Raw genomic sequence first — 26,473 nt, 5'->3', positions numbered from 1 at the left:
TACTGATAAGTAAGAAAGGATTCTAAGCAAAAAGAACTATGTATCATCTTGTCTTTTTCTTCCCCACTATACCATTACTTTGTGCATGCTCTGGCTAGCAGACAGAACTAGCACAAGAAAAAAAAAAAAAAAACTAATAGTGTAGGCTTCTTTATGCATTCATGGGCTTTAGCATGCCCTTGTCTTTTTGCTTTTGAAGCAAGTTCTTGCTTAAACAGGAAGTGTGGCCTTGCGGGATTGTCAGTTTTCCCACTGGGTTGCAGATATAATGTATTCACCTTGAACTCACTTTGAGAATTACTGTCTTCTTGACCTTATGGGTCCATTAGATTGTGGTGTTTATGGGCTTATCATAAATATTTGTATGAATGAGAGCCAGGAGAAGCAAACATGCATAATGTATATATCCTCACTTCTTACATGCACCACTACTCCACAAGACTTTACTTTCAAAACACAAGTTCTGTGATTAAATTATCAAGAGTTGAAGGGGAACTGGTACAGCATTTAAACCAGTCAGTTTGGTTCTTGTATGCCTTTCTAAGACACTGGGGAAATCGGTTCTGATGGTAAAATTTATCTTGGAATTCTGCACACAATTATATGCAGGGAAAAAATAAACCTTCATTTAAGCCATTTATGGTAATACAGTGAATTTTCTCCATTTGCCGTCTGCTTCCGGTCTATATCTTCTACACTTGTGCAAACTTCTGTTTGTCTCAAGAATTTACTGGTTTAAAAGCTGAAAAATTTGTAGTCTTATTGTTCAAATAATGTTTGTTTCTTAAGATTCCGATTTTAAAAGTCTGTAGGTTTATAGCATTTTAATGATATTAGTCTCTTTGAAACTGTAAAGATAATGAGCCTGAACTAATAAAAATTATACTTAACGTAATGGTGATATTTTCTGCAAAGCAAGTGAGCTAATTTCTATTTATAAATATGTGCATATGGTTCGCAGCATCGTGACTTGGTTAAAACCCAAAGGGAAGACACAAATACATTGTCACTCACAACTAGATATGTGTTTAATTATATTTATAAGCATGCCTGATGATAAAAATTGTATCATTAATTCCTTTCCATTTTCAAGGGTAAATGATAGTTTGTGGTTTGTCACTTAAGCATGAGTTTATAGTCTGTCTTGTGATTATTACCTAAAAGTAATTTATTCTCTTACATATTGAGAAATGATGATATAATGCTTTTTATTGATAAATTTATGATTTTGATATTCCAGTTTTCTTTGTTGTTGCTCTTGCTATTTTTGTTATGGAATTTCATAGATAAAAGCAAGAAATGCTGAAAAAGGTACCAGCACTTACAGGATCAGTTCATATGAAACTATGCTGGGCTAGGAAAAAGCAGAAAATGTATGGCAATCATCAGCCTGCTATTTAAATAAGCATAATTAAGTATAATAATAATTATACTTAATTATAAGTATAATAATAATTAAGTAAATAAGTATAGTCCTTCATAACAGGTTATAATTCCATCAGCCTGCTATTTAATTATAACTTGTTATGGAGGACTATTCTATTGTAACTGTATGGGGAAAATAAATAAGGATAGTTCTTCATAAAAAGTTATACTTTCAACTGTTCATACTGAGCAGTCTGTTAATAACAGACTGATGCAATTGGAATTATAACTGTTATGAAGGACTATACTGTTGTAGCAGTATGGGGAAAATCATTCTGGGGGATTTTTTTTTTTTTTGGAGGAGCCCAGATCTTACATTACAAATTAGAGAAAAAAGAAATTTATATGAAAATTTTATAGAGATTTTAAATAAAATTTTTCTTCTACAAAAAGTAAAAACAAATCTGTTGATTACACTTGAGTCATTGGCTTGATGAGCTTTTCTGGAAGAACACAGAATCTTATGTTTTCCAGTGAGTTTCCCCAACCTGACTTTCACTGAACTGGAAAGTTAAAAAAACAACAAGCAAACAAACAAACAAAAACCAGTCATCTCTTCCCAAAGCATGTAGTTTCCAAGCAAGTAAATAGTGGATTTACTTAGTTATTCAACCAAATAGTCCTCACCAATGACCATTACTGTCAATGCCATAAGTCAATTCCAAAAGGATGAATATGATATAAGCAACCTTCATGCAAAATAGGATATCAATACTCATTTCAATGCTGTTTTCGCTATGTCCCATAGGGATGATATTTTATTATTCTTTCTATTTATTCAAAAAAAAGTTTTTGTATTTCTTCTTGATGTCTTCACTGACTCATAGGTCACATTAATAAGTGACCTGAAGTATTATTAGCTTCACGAAGGTCATTAATTTTCTTTTGCATTTATTCAGTCATTGGTCACTCAGTATCATATTAATATCATGTTGTTGAAAATTTTATACTTTTCTCTGTTTGTTTTATAGCTTGTTATTCAATGGGATACGGTAACTGTGTAACACAGCTTATCACACACAAATATGAAGATACAATGCAATGTGTGTCTGTATTTACAAAGATGGACTCAGAGTGAAATTGCTGAATGTATCTTTCCAATAGGATGCTGGACTCTTTACCAATATCCATGCCTCAAGGCAGGTTACACTTAAATAGCAGAACATTGGACTTATGACTGATTGTGAAGGACTATATTATCGTGATGCCATGGGGAATGAGTGGGTGGGTGGCAGGGAGAGACTTGGGAAATCCTGGAGCACATTGAATTGTATAATAGAGTAACAAATGAACATATGCATTTTAACAAAGAAACAATATTCCGGGATGATTGTATCACATAATAGATGAGATGCTTCTTGGGGCTAGTACTGGGGTGTGGCAGGGTAATCTACTGTGATACGACTGTTGATTCATGTTCCTCCTACTCTAATTCTGATCAAGTTCCTGGCTCGCACTGGCAGACAGTCCTGGCTTTAGCCATTGCAACAATCGGGGAATGAACCGATGGATTAAAGGCATGTCTCTGAAAGACCTCTATCTCGCTCGCTCTCTCTCTCTGCCTTCCAAATTAGAAACAGATTCTCCGGGAGAAATTCCTGACAACCCAATTAGAGACACAGGTTGCTGACAGAATCCTGGGTCCTGCTCTGGATCAGTATCTGTGAACTATTGCTCATTCTAGCTCTCACTCTTCTACCAGATAAATAAAATAGATAATAAAGAAAATAGATGGAGTATTTCTATGCTTTTTTGAAACCTTTCCAATTGAGAGATGATAGATAGAGAGATAGGTAGATAGGTTGGTAGATAGCCATTCTTTATTTAACCATCCATCTCTGCCACATTCTATCTAAAAAGACATGTACATGGTACATCTAATGACAATCACATCTAATGACATCATAAAAAAAGAATGTAAACAGAATATCTTTAACAAACACTGACTCTGCCAGCTTATCCGTGTTAATACTAACAAATCCTAATGATGCTGTTAATACTTAGCCTTATAATATTAGGGGTTTATGTTTTCTTTTTATTTTTTTAAGATTTATCTTATTTTTATTGGGAAGTCAGATATATAGAGAGAGGAAGAGAGCCAGAGAGGGAGAGCTTCTGTCCGATGAGTCACTCCCCAAGTGACTGCTATGGCCGGTGCTGTGCTGATCCAAAGCCGGGAGCCAGGAGCTCTCCCGGGTCTCCCATGTGGGTGCAGGGTCCCAAGGCTTTGGACTGTCTTCGACTGCCTTCCCAGGCCACAAGCAGGGAGCTGGATGGAAAGTGGAGCTGGCAGGATTAGGACCAGTGTCCATATAGGATCCGGCACGTTCAAAGTGAGGACTTTATCTGCTAGGCTACCGCACTGGGCCTGAGAATTCCGGTTTACTTTAATGACTCTCTTCCTTAGAGTGAGTAAGCTAAGTCTAAACGTAGGGAAACGATCACACAAATCCCATTGAATGGACGTGCCAGAAAATCCCTAAGTTATAGAGGAGATGATATTGAAAACTGTCAAGGTAAAACTTCCAGACAGAACAGCTAACTTGAAGGTGCGTTTAGCCTGCTGTAGCAAACCATGCAGACTTGACTCATACACCACAGAAATGCATCTTCTACGCCTTTGGTGATATCAAGTCCAAGATCTATATGCCAAATAAACAGTTTTCAGGTTCTCAGCGTTATGTGTTCTTAATGTAACAGCAAAAACAGGCTGAGAAAACTCAATATGATCCTGCACATGAAGACACTGGTTCCATTCATGAAGTCACTGGGGACTGCATCACCTTCCAAAATACTACACTTAATGCCATTATTTTCAGGATGACATTTCCACACAGAAATTTGGAAAGCTTTGAAAACATTCAACTCATTATTATGTGATAGTGATTGAAATGGGGTCCAACACAATAGCCTAGTGCTAAACCTTCAACCCGTGCCAGGACCCAATGTGGGTGCCATTCCTGTTTATTTCTTTGTCTCTCCTTCACTAAATACCTTACTTTTCATTAAAAATATATAAATGCTTTTAAAAAAATGTTTAAATAGCAAAATAGTCAGTTAAAATTGTGGAACTCTACCTACTGGAGTTTAGTGTGTTAAGTTTGAAAACAGAAGAGTTTTGTAATAATTGTTCCCTTAAAAATGTTAGAATATAGAAGTGTTTTAAGACAGGCATTTTATGTGTCATATTAAATGACTCATATATGGATATTTTGATATTTTATTCATTAATTTATAACTCAATGAAAAGTGTTGAGATGGAAACAAAATGATGATAACATTATTTCATGATTTCAATTATGTTTATAAAAAATACAAACTCCCTAAAAATAATTAAGCTGGTAGAACATATTCCAGTGGTTATATTACTAAATTAAAAACTCTTGGTAAAAAAGAGAACATACTTTTGGTAAATTTTAGGTCATGATTTTTGCAAGTATACAATTTCATACCCTAAAAGCAATGAAACAGAATATTATTCTTTTTTTTTTAAGATTTATTTTTATTATTGTTTCATTGGAAAGGCGGATATACAGAGAGGAGAGACAGAGAGGAAGATCTTCCATCCGATGACTCACTCCCCAAGTGAGCGCAATGGGCCGATACTATGCAGATCCGAAGCCAGGAGCCTCTTCTGGGTCTCCCACGCGGGTGCAGGTTCCCAAAGCTTTGGGCCGTCCTCCACTGCTCTCCCAGGCCACAGGCAGGGAGCTGGAAGGGAAGCGGGGCTGCTGGAACCGGCGTCCATATGGGATCCCGGGCGTGCAAGGCGAGGACCTTTAACCACTTGTGCCACCGCGCCGGGCCCCAGAATATTATTCTTAATGTAAGAAATGATTTAAAACTCTCCAGAAGAAAATACACAAGAGCTGTGGAAATTCCTTTTAAAATTAGAAGTTTCATAGATTTTCTTAGAATAAAAAATATTGACTTTTCAAGGAATTATAATTTAGGCAATTTGTTAGAGATCAATAATGATATATAAGATAAAAATCAGTACCATCAGCAATTTAAAATTTTATATATACAAGTTGCAAAGTAAAATGAATATTTCATGGAACATTGGGAAAAACTTTTCTTTGTCAAATAAGTAAATACATTTTTAACTGGAGAATATGAGCACACTGCATAGGAAATAAAATAATGAATAACAAATCAGACTATTTAATACATGTGTCCATGAAATTCACATGAGTGTGATATATGCATAAATAGTAAATAATATAATGATAAGCAACTAGATGAAAAATGGCATTTCTAATGAGGAAAGACTACTAATAGGTGTTAATCGTGTCATTACTGATTAGCATTACACGTGGTTAGTAATGCTAGAAATAAATCAATTTTTAACAAGCATAAGAAGAAACTTGAATTGTGATTTTCCTATCATTGTTAATCAGTTTTGCATGAGAAAATCATTCCATGTTCCCCATAAACTGAGAGTTAAATGTTTATTTCATGTTGTTTTTCTCATTTTTATTCTATTTCAATATATATGTCTATATGTTGACAAGAATATTAAAGGTGACATTTGATTCACTTTTATGTAGATTGCTTTCTTCCAAAACATTTTTTAGACCCTATATGCTACAACAAATTTAAAGAAATTTAAACACTTTCAAAGAGATAGTAATAGTATTAGATCACTAAATATTACAGACAGAGATTTTAAAATGCAATCATTAACCAAAGTTTGCTTTTTTCTGCCACATATATAAAATATGTAGGAATTTGAATATTTAATCAATAGTTTTATAGAATATCTAAAATAATGTATGTGTCAAAAAGGAAAAGAGAAAAATGTCGCACTTCCATTTTCTGGTTAATTTCCTGAACACCAGTGATGACTGGAGACTGAACTATCCCAAAGCTGTTAGCTGGAAACAGTCCAGCTCTTCCGCAGGGGGCACTACCTCCTTGTGTTTGACTCAGGAACTTGACTCTGAATGCAGGGCCTGAGATAGAACTCATGTAACCCATTTGAGTCACAAAACCTTCTTAAATCCTAGCTTACATTTCCACTATCAACGTACAATTTCTATTGATTTTGTTCAAAAGTGGGGTATTTCGCACCTCTCTGATCCTACACATAGGTGCTATGTAGGTTAAGTGCTTCGATTTTCACAAGAACCTTGAAGTAAATACAACAAATCTAATATACTGTGCAATCTTAGGTTTAGTATGGAATAAGGAAGTTGAATGCAGTGATGATAGCCGATCTCTATGCACATAATCATATGTATAAGTAAGAGTAACTCTTGAAAAATCAAGCTGTACTTTAAAAGATGTGTAACACCAGCCTGTTGAAGAAAGAGGGGACTATGTGGTGGTACAACAGGCTAGTTCTCTGTCTAGAACAGTGTCATCATACATGGCCAGCTGCCTGAGTTCAGCCTCCTCTACTTCTGATCCAGATCCTTGATGTTGAGAAGATGGCCCAAAACCTTATTCACTGCGTTCAGATGGGAAAGCTTGAAGAAGTTTCTGGTTCCCAGCCTTGGATCAGCGAGCTTGGTCTATTAAGGCCATTTGAAAGGTTTTCTCTCTGTCTCTCTCTCTGTCTTCCTCTCTCTCTCTTTCGATTTCTCTCTTTCCCTTTGACTCTCTCTAGTTCTGATTTCAAATAAAATAAATAGCTCTTAAATTATATTTAAACCTGTGTTATTGAGTCTTCCATGAAGACACCCTATATTTTCTCTGATTTGTGTCCCAGCTGCTCCACTTCCCATCCAACCTCCTGCCTATTGCATGGGAAAGCAATGGAGGATTGCCAAAGTAATTAGGGCACTGTTTTTACATCAGATGCTAGAAAGAGGCTCCGGGGTTTCAGATGAGCTCAGCTAGAACCATTACGGATATTTGGGAAGTGAACTGGTCTCTCTGTGAATCTGTTACAGAATGTGATACACCGCATCAAGCAACTGAAGAAAAAAACTCATATCATAGTTTCATTAGACACAGAGAAAATGTTTGGTAAAATTCGGCACAATTTCATGCTAATAACCTTAACAAAGGTAGACATAGAGGAACATTGCGTAACATAATGAAATCAATTTATTGAAAATAAAATAAAATAAACAAAGCCAGCATAATACTGAACGGAAAATGATTGGAAACTTTCCTACTAAAATCAGCAATTAGATGATATAATTCCATACATAGGAGAACCAAAGTCTCAATAAGCAGACTACTAGAGCTTATATGAATTTTAAAGTCACAGCGTACAAAATAAATGAACACAAATCAATGGCCGTAGTGTATGTAAACAAATCAGACTTGAAAAAGAACTAATCAGTATTGTACTCTTCAAAATTAAAGAGAAGATACTAAAATACTATAATAACTTATCTAAAGACATGAAGGACTTATATGAGAAAAATTACAAAACATTAAAAAATAGGAAACTTTAAAAAAGTATGGGAGGGAATATACAATGTTACTGGAGAGATAGAGTCAATATCATCAAAATGTCCGTATTACCAAAAGAAACATACAATTTCAACATGATTCCATTCAAACTAGCAAGATTATTCTTCACAGGTCTGGAAAAAAATTGTGTAAAAGTTCATCTGGAAACACAAAAACAGCCAAAAAAAATCCTAGCGAATAAGAAGTAGGCTGGAAGGATCATAATCTCAGACCTTTAGATATATTACAGGTGGGTAGAAATCAAGACAACCAACACACTGGTACAGAAATAGAAAAGACCAACGGAGCAGATGAGAAACATCAGAAAGAAGACCACACAAGTACAGCCATCTTATCTTCAACAATAGAACAAAAAAAGTCCCCTCAATAGATGTTGTTGGGATACGTGGATAGCAGCCTTCAGAAACAACAAACAAGTTCGCACCTTTCACCAAACACAAAGATTAAATCTGAATTGATAAAGGACCCAAACCTACACCTAAGAAACCATGAAATTTTTCAATGAAAACCTAGGAAATACTCTACAAGATATAGGTGCAGGAAAAGACTTTCTAGAAAAACCACCCCCAGCAAAGGTAGTCAAACCAAAATAAACAAACGGAGTTACATCAAACTAAGAAGCTTCTGCACAGCACATGAAATGATCCACAAAGTAAAAAAGCAACGAAGAGAATAGGAGAAAATCTTTGCACATTACACAATAGAGAGTCTAATATCCAGAATAGACAAATAACGCCAGAATAACTATTCCAACAAAAGGAACAAACTGGTTAAGAAATGTGGGAAAGAAATGAGCAGGTACTTTTCAAAGGAATAAATCAAAATGGCTATCAGACATGTGAAAAAAAATGGTTATCCTTCTTACTAATAAGGGGGGAAAAAGCACTGAAGCTCCACTTAACTCTAGTGTCAATGGCACACATGGAAAAAACTATCAGAAACACCTGCTGGTTGGGATGAAGGGAACCAAATGAAACCTACTTCACTGCTGGTGAGACTGAAGGCTGATACAGCTGCTATGGAAATCAATATAGAGAATACTGAGCAACTGAAAATTCACCTACCATATGACCAAGCAAACGCACTGCTGGGAATATATCTAAAGAATCTGATGCATGACAAAGCAACTTGTACCCCTATATTCATTGTAGCACAATCAACAATTGCATAAATATAGAGACAACTTAGATGTCCATTGTAAGCAGACTGCATAAAGAAACTGTAGTTCATGTACTCTATGGAATAGGGAATAGTATTCAGCTCTTAAGGAGACTTGAATTCAATTGTTGACATCCAAACTGACCCAACTAGACATTATGCTAAGTGAATTGAGCCAAATCCAAAAGGACAGATATTATATGTGCACCCTAATGTAAGACATCTTTCATCCCAAAACAAATCAAAACATAGCAACAGCAACAACAATAAAGAGAGAACAAACACACATGTAAACCCACAAACAAAAGACATAATGGAGACCAGACTACCAGGAAAAAAGGAAAATAAACAGAAGACATCTACTAAGGAATGAAGATAGACTCCCAATGACGTTTCTAAGTATACATAGACAACAACAAAATAACAATCTGTAACACTGACCATGGCGACTCTTTCATCTCCAGTTTTATGTGGTTGTCCCCAGTTGATACTCAATGCTAATACTGCTGAGGGCTTTTTTTTTTTTTTCTTCACCTTCTTTTCTAGCTTCAATGTGCAGTTTTGTAGTGTCAAATCTAATCATTTTGCAGTGAATTTTACTTTTTTGCACTTCTTAGTCATTTGTATCTTTCTCAATAAGCTCTTGTGACTCATTCATTGATCATCTTCAAGAGAATTTTTGATTGCTTGTAGGCACGTGACGTTGTAAATATTCCCTTCAACACTGTTTTTGCTACTTCTCATGGGTGAAGCTGTTTTCCCTTTATTGTAATTTCTTCAGCATTACATGCATAATGTAGTAGCATCTATTTCTACAAGAAAGTTTGGATTATATTTTCCATTGCTCTAGTGACACATTAGTAATTTGTAGCAGTCTAGAGGCACATCAGGCAAGGACTTTAGCCACTAGGCGAGGCCCAAGAACAACCCATTTCTAAAACAACAGGACCAAACTGCCACCTATCCATATCATCATTGATTGTAAATGGCTTATACACATCAGGCAAACATCATGTATCAGTGAACTGGTTAAAAATAATCATGCAACCAAACAAACAAGAACAGCACAAAAGCCCTCTATCTGTTTGCTACAAGAGACAAATATCACCAACAAATATCAGCAAAGACGTAAAGTGAAAGGATGAAAAAAGTTATTCCAGGAAAAAAGGAAAGGGAAAATGAGCTGGTGCAGTCAATTCTTGTATGAAGTGAATACAAAAAAAAAAATTTTTTTTTTGAGAAAATCAACATAACGGATTTCCTGCCAGCGCATTAATCCAAAAAAAAGAAAAAAAAGAGGAAGTAGAGGAGGAGGAGGAATTAATCTATCTAAGTATGTGTAACGACTCTATGATGAAAACTATAAAATATTTTAAAAGGAGTGCAGTAATTTGGAGAATTTACCATGTTCCTGGCTTGGTAAGATCAATATCATTAAAATGTCTATTTTACCAAGAGTAATATAGAGTCTGCACAACCCCAATCCAATTCACAAAAACATTTTTTTTCTCAGAGGAAATGGGCGAAGGAAATGAATAGACAATATTCGAAAGAATGAATTGAATTTGCTGATGGACAAAGTAAAAAATGCTCAGGCTCCCTAGCTGTTAGAGAGATACAAATGCAAACCACATTGAGTTTCCACCTAGCTCCAGTGAGATTCGCCTCCATTCAGAACTCTAGCCTGCGTGGCTGTGTGGAGAAAGGTACCCTCCTTGCTCAGCTATCCCATTCTTATGAATACATCCAAAGGAAATGAAATCTGTATATGAGAAAGAATCTGAAATCTTATATTGTAGCAGCACAATTTACAATAGCAAAGACATGGGAACAACTGAGACACTCATCAAAAGAGGAATGAATAAAGAAATCGTGGTGCTTCTATTTCATGAAAAGCATTACAGCCATTAAAAAGCATAACATTCTACCATGCAACCAAATGGTCCTAACCATAGGCTTAGTGAAATAAGTCAGTAACAAAAAGACAAATAGCAGGTGTTCTCTCTGATATAAGGCAACCTTCAGGCAAATTATAAGATCAACATCCTTTTCAATATTGTGTTTGCTGCAACTCACTGGTTTTGATATTTTTGTTTTTGTTTTCATTTTTTCAAAATAGTTTATTTCATTGAATTAAATTCTTCACTGACTCATAGGTCATACATTAGCATCATTTTCTCCGGGAAGATTTTTCGTTTTGGTTTTGTTTTTTTTTCATTGCTTCAGTGATACTTTGGTTATTCAGTAGCATGCTATTTAACTCCATAGTGTGATAAAGTTTTTAAAATTTATTCCTGCTGCTGATTTGTCTTATGGATTCTTATTGAAAGGAGGGTATAGCAACTCTGTAATAGAAACTATCATATCTAGGGCATAGTGCTGTGGCCTAGCATTTAAAGTACTTGCTTTGAACATGCCAGAATCCCATTTGGTCACGGGTAATAATTCTGGCAGCCCCACTTCCCATCTAGCTCCCTGGTTGCGGCCTGAGAAAGCAGTCAAGGATGGCCCAATGTCTTGGAATCCTGCACCCATGTGGGATATTGGAAAGAGTTCCTGGCTCCTGGTTTTAGATCGGCACAGCTCTGGCCATAATGGTCGATTGGGAAGTGAATTAATGGCAGAAGATCTTTCCCTCTGTCTCGCCTCCTCTCTATATATCTAACTTTCAAATTAAGAATATATATATGTCATATCCAGCTGGGAAGATAAAATTCAGTGTATATTCTACTTTTATATCAAAGAAAATATTGGATATATCTGTACCCACAATGTCAGGATACACTTAGATGACATAATGTTGGATTATTACTGTATGTGAAACATTATGCCATTGTAATAACATGGGGGAAAGCAGTTATAAAGCAGTTGTGGGGAGGCATTTTGGAAAGGGGCAAAGGAAATGCAAGAGCCTTTGGAATTGTGTCATATAATTAAAAGTAAAATAATACAGAAAGAAAAAAGAAATACTTTACCCAGATAGTTGTTACTGCAATTAAAAAAAAAATCACTTTTTTATTTCCAAGCTTAAAAAATTATCATTAGCCAAAATTTTCAACTTTGTAATATTTAAATATGCATAACATATAACATTGATGTGTGAATTCTACATGATTTAAAAAGACAGTATGAGATATCTGAAGACAGCTATATGCTTCTTACCGGTAAAACCCATTTTCCCCTCAAAGTTAACTACTGGTATCTTCATTGTCATGGTGAATATTTTCTTGCTTTTCGTTACTTTTATCTCATTTCATGATTATTGCTGGCTCCAATTTGTATAAGGTAAAATTTTAATGTAGTTTAGCTTAGCAAATGTATTTAGAACCAATAAAATGGTCAGCAGTAAATATGAGTAATAGTAATTGAGATCTAAAACTCCCTAGAGGAGGATTTTAAAATCGTACGTCTATGTCATATTTGAAAGAAAATCCAGAATCAGCAGAAGTAAAATGCAAACACAAGAGCAAAGCGTTGCACGTGCTGTCTTTATCTCACTGTCAGGGTTCAAATGAGAGCATTCATCTCTACTCTTTCTTAGATTTTGAATGTGTATTTTGCTAGATTAAAACAACAATCAAAGAAGCTTAGATATTTTCTGTATACAATTTTAAGCTATTGTAAAAATAAGTAGCTAAACTTTTCATAAGCTTGGAGATGGGTATGACAAATCATCTGAGCAAGTATGAAAAAGGGAACATCAATAGAACTTGCATTTCACACACATTGAAGCGCTGTTCAATGCAAATTTTTGTTTAAAAAAACAGGTTTCTTTTTTCACAGTTTGGCCTGATGTTAAGACGAGGAAGTTAAGAATTTCTGTTGGTGGTGAAGATGTTTGGCATTTACTTATGTTTACCTTACCCACAAGTTGGAGAATAGTCTCAATTTTTGTTTTTCTCACTATTGAAAAAATTCAAAAATTGGAAATTCAGTATTCAAAATCACAATTTGCACTTAGTTATATTTAACTTTCCTATTCCTTGTCCTCATGTTACCCTCTTGTTCAATCCAAAGGGGTGTGATAACAGATTTATTATTCTGATCTACTTGCACAGAAATAGTGAGATCGAATGTCTCTAATATAAAATGATGTTTTTTTGTAAAAAAAGAATTTATTTAGCTCTCTAACCTTACTTTTTGATGGACCTAAAAAATGTAACTTGGTGATATGCAATCTTTAGATAATGTTGCCAGGAAGAAATTACACAATGATTAAAATTTAGCACTATGTGCCTATAAAAAAGCTAATCCTCCTCATTCTTTCTTATGGATAAGCAAAGCAAAACAACAACAACAACAAAAACACTTTCAACTGAAAAATGAAATAGGCACCACATCATTTAATATTTTCAACCATTTAAACTAATCAAGCTGTTACAGAAATGTCGACTACTCTTTAGAGCCCAAGATGCTGCTTTGTGGAATAACAAATCTTTCCTCACCAAGTTGGCTTTCCTCCCAGCACGCCATGCAAGTGTCTACTCAATAAAGTATTTCTAGCTTATGCACGTTGAGAATGCACTTTGTATTTACCTTTCTAAATAAAGATCAAGTATTTATTTGATCCAAAATAAAGTGTCCTCCATGACCCCAATAATTAATTAATTTTTATTATTTCATTTTTAAATTATTATTTTATAATTTAGAGCTATAGGTTTTGGAATTTCCCTCCCCAACCCTCCCTAAGAGTTCTACCCAAACTGATTTTCCCCATATTTACACAGTAGTATAGTTCCTTGTAAACAGTCCATATGGGCATGGATAATGGCAGAGAGTCCAGCAGAATCCTATTGTCAAGCTATAGTTAACAGTTTTGTTGGGAGTCTATCACTGATCTGGAAATGTAGATGCATACTGCATTATATCCTCACATCTGAATATTAAAGTCTCCATTACAGTTACTATACATCCCCTTAAATGAAACCTGTAATACAAAGTCAGGAACAGGAAGAAAAACAAGAATTTATAGTACAATTGAGTTAAATAACATGATACTGAGTGACTAATATGTAGCTGAAACAACAAACAGCAATATCAAGAACCTTCTTGAGGACATGGTATGACTTATGAGTAAGTGAAGACATCAATGAGAAAAAACTGCTCTGAAGGAATGAAAATAAAAACAAAAACATTTAAATCCATGAGATGCAGTTTCTGTTGATCTTTGTTGGTGCCTTATGTCTCCTGTATGCAACTGATAGATGGGTTTTGTATTTTTTTAAAGATTTATTTATTTTTATTGGAAAGCCAGATATACAGAGAGGAGGAGAGACAGAGAGGAAGATCTTCCGTCCGATGATTCACTCCCCAAGTGAGCACAACTGCTGGAGCTGCGCCAATTCTAAGCCAGAAGCCAGGAGCTCTTCCAGGTCCCCCATGCAGGTGCAGGGTCCCAAGGCTTTGGGCCATCCTGGACTGTTTTCCCAGACCACAGGCAGGGAACTGGATGGGAAGCAGGGCAGCCAGGATTAGAACCGGCACCCATATAGGCTCCCGGCGTGTGCAAGGTGAGGACTTTTAACCATTAAGCTATTGTGCCAGGTCTGGGTTTTGTATTTTTAATCTGGTTACTAAATTATGCCATTGTATTTATGAGTTTAAGCCATTTACATTCAGGGTTAATATGAATAGGTGGTATTTCTGTCCTGTCATTTTAGAGTTGCTCATGTTTAATTCAGTCTTGTGTTGTTACTTTACTGGGATGATCTTCACATATGCCTTTGGTTTTGGTGAGTGGCTATTACTTTCTCTTTTCTTTTAATGATTATATTTATATTTAGCTGTTTATAATATTCAGGTGAGATTTTACAGAACTTCATGCATTTTAGGATAATCAAAACTGATTTATTATTCTAGCAAGCCATATACTAACTATTGAGAAGTAGAACCATCTTAGGTAGGTGCACGGAGAAATCTCCAACAACTTAACTAGTGTGGAACAACTGAACCTGCCTCCTAATCTCATGAGTTCTAGGTAATGCCCGTTCGGGAGCCTGACCAGTAAAGTACAGGCTGAGCTAATTATAGGCCAGCTGACTTTGTCCTGTCTGTTTAAATCTTCTATAATAGTCTCTCTCTCTATCTGAGCTAATTATGGGGCTCCTGAGTGACCCTGATGGTCATTGCCAGAGAGGATGGGGAGCCAAAGTTGGAACTAAATAAGGATCAGAGAAAGCTCCTCCCCTGAGACCAGAAGGATATTTACAGTTCTTCTATCTCTGAGGGCTGCCCGAGGCTCCTGCCTGTTGTTCCAATGTCATCAAGACCTATGTGCTGGCTCTGGGCTGCTTCAATCCTACGCAGGAGATCTGATAAGAACTGGTGGACCTCAGAGTTCTCAGCCTTCAAGGGCATTCAAATTTCTTGTGATCTCCTTGGCAATGACCCCATTAATTTACATTAAAACAGAACTAACTATGGCATTTTTTTTTTTAAGATTTATTTTTATTATTTTTTCATTAGAAAGGCGGATATACAGAGAGGAGAGACAGAGAGGAAGATCTTCCGTCCGATGATTCACTCCCCAAGTGAACGGAACGGGCCGATACTATGCCGATCCGAAGCCAGGAGCCTCTTCCGGGTCTCCCACGCGGGTGCAGGTTCCCAAAGCTTTGGGCCGTCCTCGACTGCTTTCCCAGGCCACAGGCAGGGAGCTGGAAGGGAAGCGGGGCTGCCGGGATTAGAACCGGTGCCCATATGGGATCCCGGGCGTGCAAGGCGAGGACCTTTAACCACTTGCGCCACCGCGCCGGGCCCTAACTATGGCATTTTTGAAGACCTATCCATTCATTAAAATCGAAACACAGACTGATGTACTGAAGGAAAATGATTTTCCAACTGACTTTCATGACTCAAATCACCACACCAGACAAGGCAGGATCAGACTGGAATCAGGAGTCATTAATTATACAAATCTGCTCAAGGCCCTGAGTCTACCCACTGCCTCCTGAGTACGCTAGCAGAGAACTAGATCTGACAAAAAGGAACAGGCATCGAATTTTGTACTCCAGTAAGGGATGCTGGCATTCCACACAGTGGGATTTTGCCACAAGGCTGGCCTCTAGAAATAATTTCTTATCGCCCATTTGTTTTGTGTTTGCAAGTATTGGTTAGTGATCATTTAAGCATGGGAAAGATGTAAATCAATCTACTAACTATTATAAGAAAATGTTGCACAATCTTTGACAAATGTCTTTATATTATCTGTAACAGTTCAGTTTTGCAGTTTTAAAAGCCTTGCATTTCTGCTCAATAGCTTGCAATTTTTTGTGTCGCTTTCCAAGAGTTTAGTGTGTATCCAAGAAACTGAAAAACTGACCTAGCTGCAAGTCTATCTCTTTACTATTTCTCATATCATTTTGTGCATATATTCATAGTGCATTTTACACTTACATGATTTTTCTGTTCCAGTGTATGAGACAAAGTGACATTTCTCATTTTGTGATTTATTCCCCTTATCATACATTTAGTGTAATGATTATAAAAAAATGTTCATAAAATTGAAGGCTTAAAAGTTAGATGACTTGGAAAAAGAATACCAAGCTATGGTTACAAAGAACAAATGTCTTACACACTCCCACAACACAGTGAGGTAACTATGATATATAATAATCTACGATGTACTTTATATTCATGGAAAACAAATCAAAAAGTGGTAAGGTGGTAAGTTTAGGGTGTTCTGTTTGCATTGATTGCTTATTATGTGCTTTGCAACCAAGACAGACTATAGAGAAATTTGTAAGTTTTTAAATAGTGCATTTCATGTAATTAATTTGAGGGAATTCTTTTAAAAAATCCCTGAGATTTTCTAGCCACACCAAGTACAAATGCCTTCTGAAATTGTTTTAGCCTCATTGGTCTTCTACTGCCTGTTTAGACTAATCAAAGTGAGAACAATAGTAGCCTTCTTACCATGGTTTTACCACTTCACTTTTCATGCTGTATCTACTTTCTAAGGACAGAGCCTAACAGTTAAGGCTTAAGTGTCGGTCTTTTGGAGCAAACATCTCAGAGCACAAATCAAGTCAGATAGGGGACGGCGTACCAGATTTTTCACTCACTGAGTTGCAAGTCTCTAAAATGTGAAATTCGACCTGTGTTTAATCAACCATAGCAACAACAGCAAAACCATCAAACAATTTTGCAAAAGGCCGAGTAGAATTTCAGGAAATTTTCTAAAATTACTCTGAAAAGTTTACAAAATCCTGGTCAATAAATATAATAATCCAAGTATTTACTGCAGGTAACAATTTTAGTATATGTGTATACATAGCTTGGTGATAATGCATGAAATGTTAGTGTTTCCTCTTTAGATTTGGATGATAAGTTAAATATTATAAATTAAAACAGTAACAATCATTGCATAATTCTTAAATTTTTTTATGTTTTATTATTATTATCATTTTATTATACAGTTCCATAGGCTCCTGGCATTTCCCTTATCACCACCCCAATCTAGTTACTCCTTATCATTACTAAAATATAGTTCTTCATACACAGTCATATGTCCATCATTGCAGGCAAGGACAAAGTCCAGCAACCATTGTAGAATTTTAATCTTCTCTAATTGAGTTACTACTATTTAGTTCCCCATTAAGAGTATCATTTCAGAGGTGGACATTCTGTGTGATGTGTAAAACACAGGTTAGTATGCCTGCATCTGTTATTAGAGCTCCTGGATTTGAAATGCTCAGCTGCCCATTCCTGATTTCTGCAAATGCAAGCTCCAGGAAATAAGCAGGCGTGGTTGCCGTGGCCAGAATGAAGAGCCTGAATCCAGGCCTTTGTCTAAATCTACAAAATGATCAGATGGAGTGAATGAAAATCCCTCTCTCTCTCATTCTTGCTCCCATTCTCACTTTTGCTGTCTAAAACATAATGTATTTCAAAAATTAAATGAAGAAACAATATGTTCATTGTAATCATAAGAAATTCAAGACACACACAGTTTTCAGGTTGAAGCTCAAACATTTCATTCCCCATTGACCAGTTTATTTCTCCTAGAATCAGCTTTAACAAATATTTATGAAAATGCACAGCTTACTGTGTTAGCTAGGCTCTGCCATATGACAATTATTGTTGTTATTGCTGTTGTGATACCACCAAGTTTTCTGTCATAGATTATAAATATGCCGGGTTTTCTGGAAAAATGATAAACATTGCACACTTCAATTCTCATCTTGTTTTGATTGATAAATTATGTGATCATGCCATGTGTAGCAAATCATTTAATTTTTTTTTTTTTACTTTTATTTTGTGAAAAAAAAAATCTGAACTATCATCTGAATTTCCTTAGAAAATAATTCACAAAAGAGGAGGGGGGAAGCAACAGTAATTTATAGAATTGTTTTAAAATGTTTTTGAGAGGAAGACATTGTGATCCATTGGGTTTGGCAGCCACACAATTCCATGTCAGAGTGCTTATTTAAGTACACGCTCCAGCTGCTTGCTAACGTATCTGGAAGGCAACAAGCTATAGCTCAAATGGTGCCATCTCTGCCACACATGTGGGAGACCCATATGGAGCTCCAGAACCCTAGTTTCAACTTGGGCCATTTCTAGTTATACGCATTCTGGTAATTATCCAGCAAATGCAAAACATTCTATCCTCTTTTACACTGCCTGTCAAACAATAGATCTTTCAGTTTCATTTTCTTCTTAGGATCGTATCAGTACAATACATGAAATCTGTTCTTTTTGTATTACAATTTTTAAAATACAGATAAATTGGTTCTCTTCCATGTTTCTGCTCCATATGTTCACTGGCAGTTGGTCACTGCTGCTTATTTGTCTCTTTTTAATAAATTAGCTTTGGATTTGAAAAAAGATAAAATTAATTTTAATAGAAAATCAATCCATTAATATGCCACTGCAATGATAAAACATGTGTATACTATAGTTTCAAAGTAAATCATAAAGGCTTCTTTGTTTTCAATTTTATTGTTAGGCATTAAAAATTAATATAGAATCAAATTTTCACAAAGCTGCATTTATGCTTACACAATGGTTTAATTTTATATGTTGGGAAGAAAAGCTTTCATTTCGAATAATTATAGTTTTCATTGGTGTTAAAGTAGCAATGTTTCCCAGGCTTCTAGAAGGATCCAGTATCTAAGTTCTCTGTTGATTGATTCTGGAAGTATGTTGGTCACTCAAACACAGAAATTTATTTTCCTGATGTTTAATGTTGTCTTTTGAGTTTTGGCATAGAGTAAAACTATTGGCTGCTCTTCCTTCTGTTGTCAAGATTTTGTGTGATCTAGTATTTTAAACAATAAGAATGTGAAATCAACAAAAAGCAAAGGAGGCTGACAGAGAATTAACTAAAAGGTTTTGAAGCATCAGTGGATTGGCCTCCCAGTCCCTACCCTGCAAAGACATTATCCTAGTCTAAAGAGTATATATTGTGGTAAGCATCTCTATTCCCAAATAACACAAGGACTCCCAGTGGGGTGGGAGAGATCTAGCATCTATCTAGCTATCTAGCTAGCCTGCTATTTGCCAACTAGTTAGCTAACAGATCTTGACAACAGGATACTAGACTTTCTACCATTGTCTCTACCTACGGTGCCACGACACACTTAACAGAATGCTGGACCCAACGACTGTTGCTTAAGTCAACGCTGCTGTGATGATGCGGGTGAAGACAGAGAGAGGGATTGAAGAGGATGAAAGGGAAAATCCCTGCATCATGAAAAGTAGATTGTGTGTGTATGTCCATCTATGTAATAAAAACATGTTTTCGAAAAAATATGTATTATTGCTTCCCATGACATGCTTTTGTAACTGTAGGGATTCCCAACCTCCACCTCCCATTCACCCTCCCCATACTGCCCCCATCACCATTTTCTCCTAAATAATCACAGCAACATGGTGCTTTACCAACAGTCACAAGCCTAACATTTTGGTTTAAATTTACAAAAAAAAAATAGCTCACATTTTGTCCTCACCCACATTTGTTTACTATTGCTTTCCCTTATTAAATTAATTATGTTAATAGACTAGAAGCAACTAGTGAGTTGTTGGAGACAGAGAGAGTGAAAGGGGAAATCCCTGAATCTAAAATTGTATCACAAAAATATAAACATTTTAAAAGTAAATAAAGAAAAATGTCTATGCAAATCACACCAAATATGGTAAAACAAATCAATACTCAAATTTTTAAAATAAAAAATAAAGAACCAAATAATAATCACTTTGATTTAGTCTCATTGTGAAATGTGATTTCTTCGTTAACATGTCGACTCTAAATTAAATAAATTATGTGTTTTGTTGTTGTTGTTGTTTTCTTAATAGATAAAACATTTCCCCAAATGGTAAAGGCTAAGTACAATTAACGCCACATCTTGCTCAGTGGTGAGAAATTAGATGCTTCTCAGTAAGATTAGAAATAATGTTCTCCTCTGGCTGCTCCTATTCAATCTTCACTGGAAATAGTATCTATCGCAACAGAACAAAGAGATGCATGCAGAGTGGATATAAAGAAATTGTCTTTTTTCACTGATAATTACCTAAGCAGAAAATCTTAAAGACTAAACAAATATTTACCAAATCTAGTGAATTATAATGAATTTGTAGGATATTAGTTAAGTATACAAAAAATATGTTACTTTCACATTTAATAGCATTGAACAATCGGAATTCAAAATTATATGAGGAAACTTATTGTATTTTGAAGAAAATGATAAAAAATAAAAATGAAAAGATATGTTACTTGTACTTGCATAGAATAACTCAACAGCTATTCCTAACCTGAAAAAAGATTCAGCATAATACTTATCAAACATTTTACAAATTTATTTTATATTTCAATGAACGTAGGCTAAAATTCATATGGGCAATAAGAGACTAACTTAATGAACATGATACTGAATAAAACTAAAAAAAAACAAAGTCCAAGAAATAATGTCAAGACATTCTGTAAAGGTATTCAAATTAACTACAGAAAATATAATGTTTTTTGCATTTATTTGTTTTTCGTATATGTTTGTTAGCAGTATTGTAAAGTAATCATAAGCTTCCCATACCATATAAAGAAAAGCCGTGTCAGGATCAACTTAGACAGGAACCGGTCCCCAGGTAAGATGCCATGGCTGCAGTGGGTGCTAAGTCTACTGCCCCACGATATTGGCCACAACATAGATTTTTCTCTTTTGAATAGCTTTAATTAACTAACCTAGACCTAAACACATGATGATCTACAGAAGTCAACATTTGAAATGAAGCTGACAGTGATTTCCGTTGGAACGTATAATTAATATATGTGTGTGTGCATGTACGTGTATACGTGCATATATATGTACACACACACATAATCTTGTATATATGGGTGGGACGGTATTCAGGTATGCTTCTAGAGAGTCTCATCATAGACTTGAATCTGATGGTAGCATTGCTCAATGAGGCACAGCCTGCTAGACTGGAGCTTGGAGCTGTGTTCATGGAATTCGGCTTTATTAGCAGTCCAGTCACTATATGACCTTACACATATTTGCTTACTGACTATCACAGCCATTATGAGGTTTTAGGAATACAGGCACAATTCCTAGGTACTCTCCAGTTCATCTCAAACACCATGCAATTATTCAAAAATTATTTTTTGTTTTTAATAAAGCTCATGTCAAGTGAGAAAAATAAGAGAATATTCAGAAATTTAGAAATGCTTTTACCACAGTACTAACACGGGCAGTGCCAGGAGAAGGACATTTTAGCGGACAGGAAAGAAAAGGAAGATGTTTCCTATCTTAAATTAGTCTATTATTTATTTTCATAGGTGGGTCGTTGCTTCTGTAACCGTTGATTCAATACACCTCCGTCTGTTGTATTCATCTGTCCTATGAGGGATACGTGAACTCCTGAATGACCGTATCTTTTATGAAAATGTAAATGTGCATTAGTGTTATCTTCTTTTACTTCTATAATAAAATACCAAAGACTGGGTAGCCACTGAAAAAGAATTCTTCTTTTTATACAGTCTAGAGACTGAAAACCCAATTCATCGATTTCTTCTAAAACTCCATCTTCTCTCTCTCTCTCTTTCTGCTTATCTCTTTTTAAACCAAAACCGAAACAGAGGGAACGGAAAGGTGCGAGGAGAGAGAGAGGACGAAGAGAGAGAAGAAGGCTTCCTGGCTCATTGCCCACATTTCTACAAGCCTGGGTCAGAAGCCTGAATTTTCATTAGGGTCTTCAACTTGGGAGGAAAAACGGCACGTACTTGAGATATCATCAGATATCATCAATATCATAGAGCTTAATGACAAGAATAACCAGGACTTTAACAGGAATTCTCTTCCAAAACGCCATAAACGATTAGTCAACCTAATGCGCAAAAAAAGGCTTGTCCCTGATTTTCTCTTATTTTAAACACACTAGTCATTTGGAATTAACTTCACCTTAATGACTCCATTTCAGGCCTCTTTCAAAAAGTTTGTTTTCAAATAAGATCACTCTCTGAAGTGCAGGCAATTAGGGTGTCAACCTGTGGATATTGAAATAACTGCTATAACATATAGGGTTGCCTAGTCATAGTTGGGAAAAATGTTTCAAGGAGAAAAGTTGGCAGGGGAAAAGGTAAGGAGATGAGCCATTCTGGTACCTACAAAACTGCATCATGGGAAATAATAAAGCTAATTTTAATACATATAAATTAAAACCAGACATTTATAAATGTATTAGCGTTCTTATGCTCTTGCCAACTTTGTTTCCTGCCATTTGACTCCTTCGGTTTCATCATAGATTGTTTTTTCTTTGCCATCAGAGCATTACATCACGCGAACTCTGCTGCGCCAGGCTGCAGACTGTCTTGCTCAGCAATCTCTCGGCGAGTCATTTCCTCCCCACGAATCGTTATTACAAGGATCATCTGAGCTTTCTTTAATGCCAAACAATCCTTCATTTGAAGCTGAGATGCAGTGACTTTTAGACCAGAAATAATGATGGAAAAGTTAGGAAACACATTGAATTTTTTGTATTGATCCTAAAACTCTTCAAATTGTCTCAGAGGCTTTGATCTTGGAGACAAGAAGCTTACGATTTCCTACAAATTAGAAAACCCAAATACCGTGGGTAGCATAAGAACTCAGAAAAGCACGGACTTGCTAAATATCTTTAAAATATCCAAAGTTGTGTTTCTATAATCAGTTCATTATGTTTTCCCTGGCACCTGAAGTTTACTAATGGAAAAGCAGTAGTGCTTATTGCTATGACATAATTAGTTGCATCTAAAGCAGTCTGGGTGATCTCAACACTTTTAGGTCATTAGGACGGGGCAATAACCTTGTGGTTGAAAGTCCTCCCCTTGTACACACCCGGGAGCCCATATGGGCGCTGGTTCTAATCCCGGCTGCACTGCTTCCTATCCAGCTCCCTGCTTGTGGCCTGGGAAAGCAGTAGAGGACAGCCCAAAGCCTTGGGACCCTGCACCCACAAGGGAGGCTCAGAAAAACTCCTGGCTCTTGTCTTCGGATTGGCTCAGCTTCAGCTGTTGAGGCTGCTTGGGGAGTGAACCATTGAACAGAAGATCTTTCTCTCTTTTCCCTCTCTGTATATCTGACTTTGCAATAAAAGTAAATAAATCTTAAAAAAAATAAAAGTAGGACATGGCATAACAAGGAAATTCAGCCAGCTATGATTTCAGCCAGCCAAGTATTTGCAAATCAAAATTAGTACCTCAAATAGCACCACTGTAAGCTACCATCTTCAGTAAATGAATTGCTTCACCTGAGAAAGTATGTTTTCCATTCTAAGAGCCTCTTTTTGATTGTTTATATTTCTCAAATCCCAAACAAAAATAATTCTTTGAATCTCAAAATGCCTTTTCTCCTGTTTCTTAGCTTTCACCTTTTGTCCTATAGTAAAATGTTAATTCTCTCTCAGAGCAAAATTATATCCAAATGGCAACATTAATGAATTTGCAAAAATGTTGAAATGACATCTGGCAAGCCTTGTCATGAACTTGAGTATAATGTGGCTGTTTCCTGACTTATACATGTATAAAAATAAATATTTCTAAAGTAAATTTTTTTATTATTATTATTATTATTATTATTTTATTATTATTATTATTAAAGGTTGATTTATTTTATGTTCCATCTTTTGGTTCACTTGTCAAATGACCACAACATCTGGAGATGAGCCTATCCAAAGTCAGGAGCCAGGAACCTCTTTGGAATCTTCCATGTGGTTGTAGGATCCCCAACCTTTGAGCTAGCCTTCTCTGCTCTCCCAGGCTCTATGCAGGGATATGGGTAAGAGCTGGAGTAGCTGGGTCATGAATTGGCATTTAGATGTGACCTCAGTGCTTGAACAGGATACACTAGCCAGTAGAACCATTGTGGTGGTGGTTGTTATTATTAATATTATTATTCCCTAGAATTAGAGTAAAAATGTAATCTGATGCCCTGATATTCTAATGAACTCATAAAGCGTTCTCTATATTTGATGTAATTTTTGTGGATTCTCTATTTGCTCTCCTCATTTGTTGCATATTTTATATCAAGCTCTCATTTCTATGAAGGCATATCAAGCAATAGTTCAAACATGAGTGCTAATAATTCTAATTTTTACTATTTTGCTTTCACATGTGTTGATTGTATAACAGAAGTTCAGTTAGCTCTCTTTTTCATACATTCGAATGCTTGCATTGTTTGTGTGGACGTTTTGTAACTTAAAATGCATTGTTTTGCTTAAAGTCTACTCTCATTGAGCATAATCAGTTTAAGTATCCTGGAAAAATAGAACAGCCTACTTTAAGCAATAGCAGGCACCGTGACATCCCTAATGTACATTTTTTTTTAATTTTATGGTATTTATTGAGGTTCTAGTCTCATCTATTATTTATTCACATACATATTTCCATTTGAAAAAAATATGTGTTTTTAAGACATTGGGTAGGCTGCAGTTTTAATAAATCCAAATATGGCAGCCCATTAAATGAATTATCTCTATCTCTTTTCTCTATGTCCCAACAATCTAATATTCAGCAGTCCCGGAGGACATGGTAATGCCATTGTGTGAGGACCAAGCTTCTTTCTATCCTGTTTTTCTGTTATCCTCAAAAGGCACCTTTGTGTCTGGTAAAATTGAACTTCAATGAAGGATAGAAAAGAGTAAATCCAACCCTTTCTGCCCTCACACTCTGTGCCCTGACATGGGGCAGTGTCTACCCAGAGGGCACCTTTTCTTTGAACCAACCAAAGAGAGCACTTTTCTTTTTCTTTTTTAATCTTGTCTGGTAAAAGGGAATGACTTTCTTCAGTTCTCACAAAGGCGGATCTGTGCTGTCCGTCCCTGTCATTATGATGGTTTTCTATCCTTATCATGGACCACAAAGAGCTTTTCAGTGTCTCATTCCAGCTGCTATTGAAGATCTCTGTTGTTCATCCTTCCACTGTGCGTACTATGACTATACAGAGTTAACAAAAGAGATGTTTATATTTATTAAAATGGGTTTAAATCTGTTTTTTTTTTAATATTTTGAAAAAAAGACACTGTTATAACATCTTTAACTTCACTTTTGTGAGATAAGCCACAGAAAGCCATCTGCATGAATGATATTCTATATCTGCTATCTTACAGAATGTTCATTTTCAAAGATTTTATTAAGAATGATATTTTCAACTATTTTGGAGATTTTCTTTTGCAAAATTGAAAGTCCATGATATAGTGAATTATTTAATCAAGTTAAAGATAAATGTTTAATCTTTAATCAAGTTGACAACCCTGATGTAAGGTCACTTTCCTATTAAATTCTACATTTATTCATGTCAACACATTGTGCATCGTATGTTAAATGTCTGTTTGGCTGTTTATTTTTTTTTTAAAGACTTATTTTATTTTTATTGGAAAGGTGGATATACAGAGAGGAGAGACATTTTGATTATTTCCATGTGTAAGTTTATTTCACCTTTTTCATTGTGATTCAATAGAGAAAACTTGTACTTCTGAGGCTTCGAGTACACTAACCTAAAACTTTTCAATGCCATTACATCATCCATTTTGCAATATCCAATTGATTTCCTTTGCAGATAATAATTTTCTCTGATGTAAGAATTCTACTAGTTCTATTGTATTTCTTTAATTGTATTTATTTCTTTCTCGTGAGTCACAGCATGACTAAAAGCAACGAGAGAGGAAGTTCCCATGTATTGCTTCGTTCCTCCAACTGCCTGAAAGAGGTCGCAGCCAGGGGTGAAGATTGAGAACTGGGAGAGCGGAACCTCATGTAGACACATAGCTGACAGGACCTCTGTTACTCCAACAATCAACCTCACTATTCAGAGATTTCATTAGTAGGAAGCTAAAGTCTAGATTTAGAGCTGTCTTTGAAAGGAAGATTTTGGGCCCAGCGTGACAGTCTAGAGGCTAAAGTCCTCAATTACATGTGCCTGGATCCCAAGTGGGCGTTGGTTCTAATCTTGGCATCCTGCTTCCCATCCAGCTCCCTGATTGTGGTCTG

Source organism: Ochotona curzoniae, unplaced genomic scaffold (assembly GCF_017591425.1).
Source record: "Ochotona curzoniae isolate NIBS_2020 unplaced genomic scaffold, NIBS_Ocur_1.0 contig_3498, whole genome shotgun sequence".
In the NCBI taxonomy this organism is placed as follows: Eukaryota; Metazoa; Chordata; class Mammalia; order Lagomorpha; family Ochotonidae; genus Ochotona; species Ochotona curzoniae.
Note: the sequence above shows the minus strand (reverse complement) of the source record.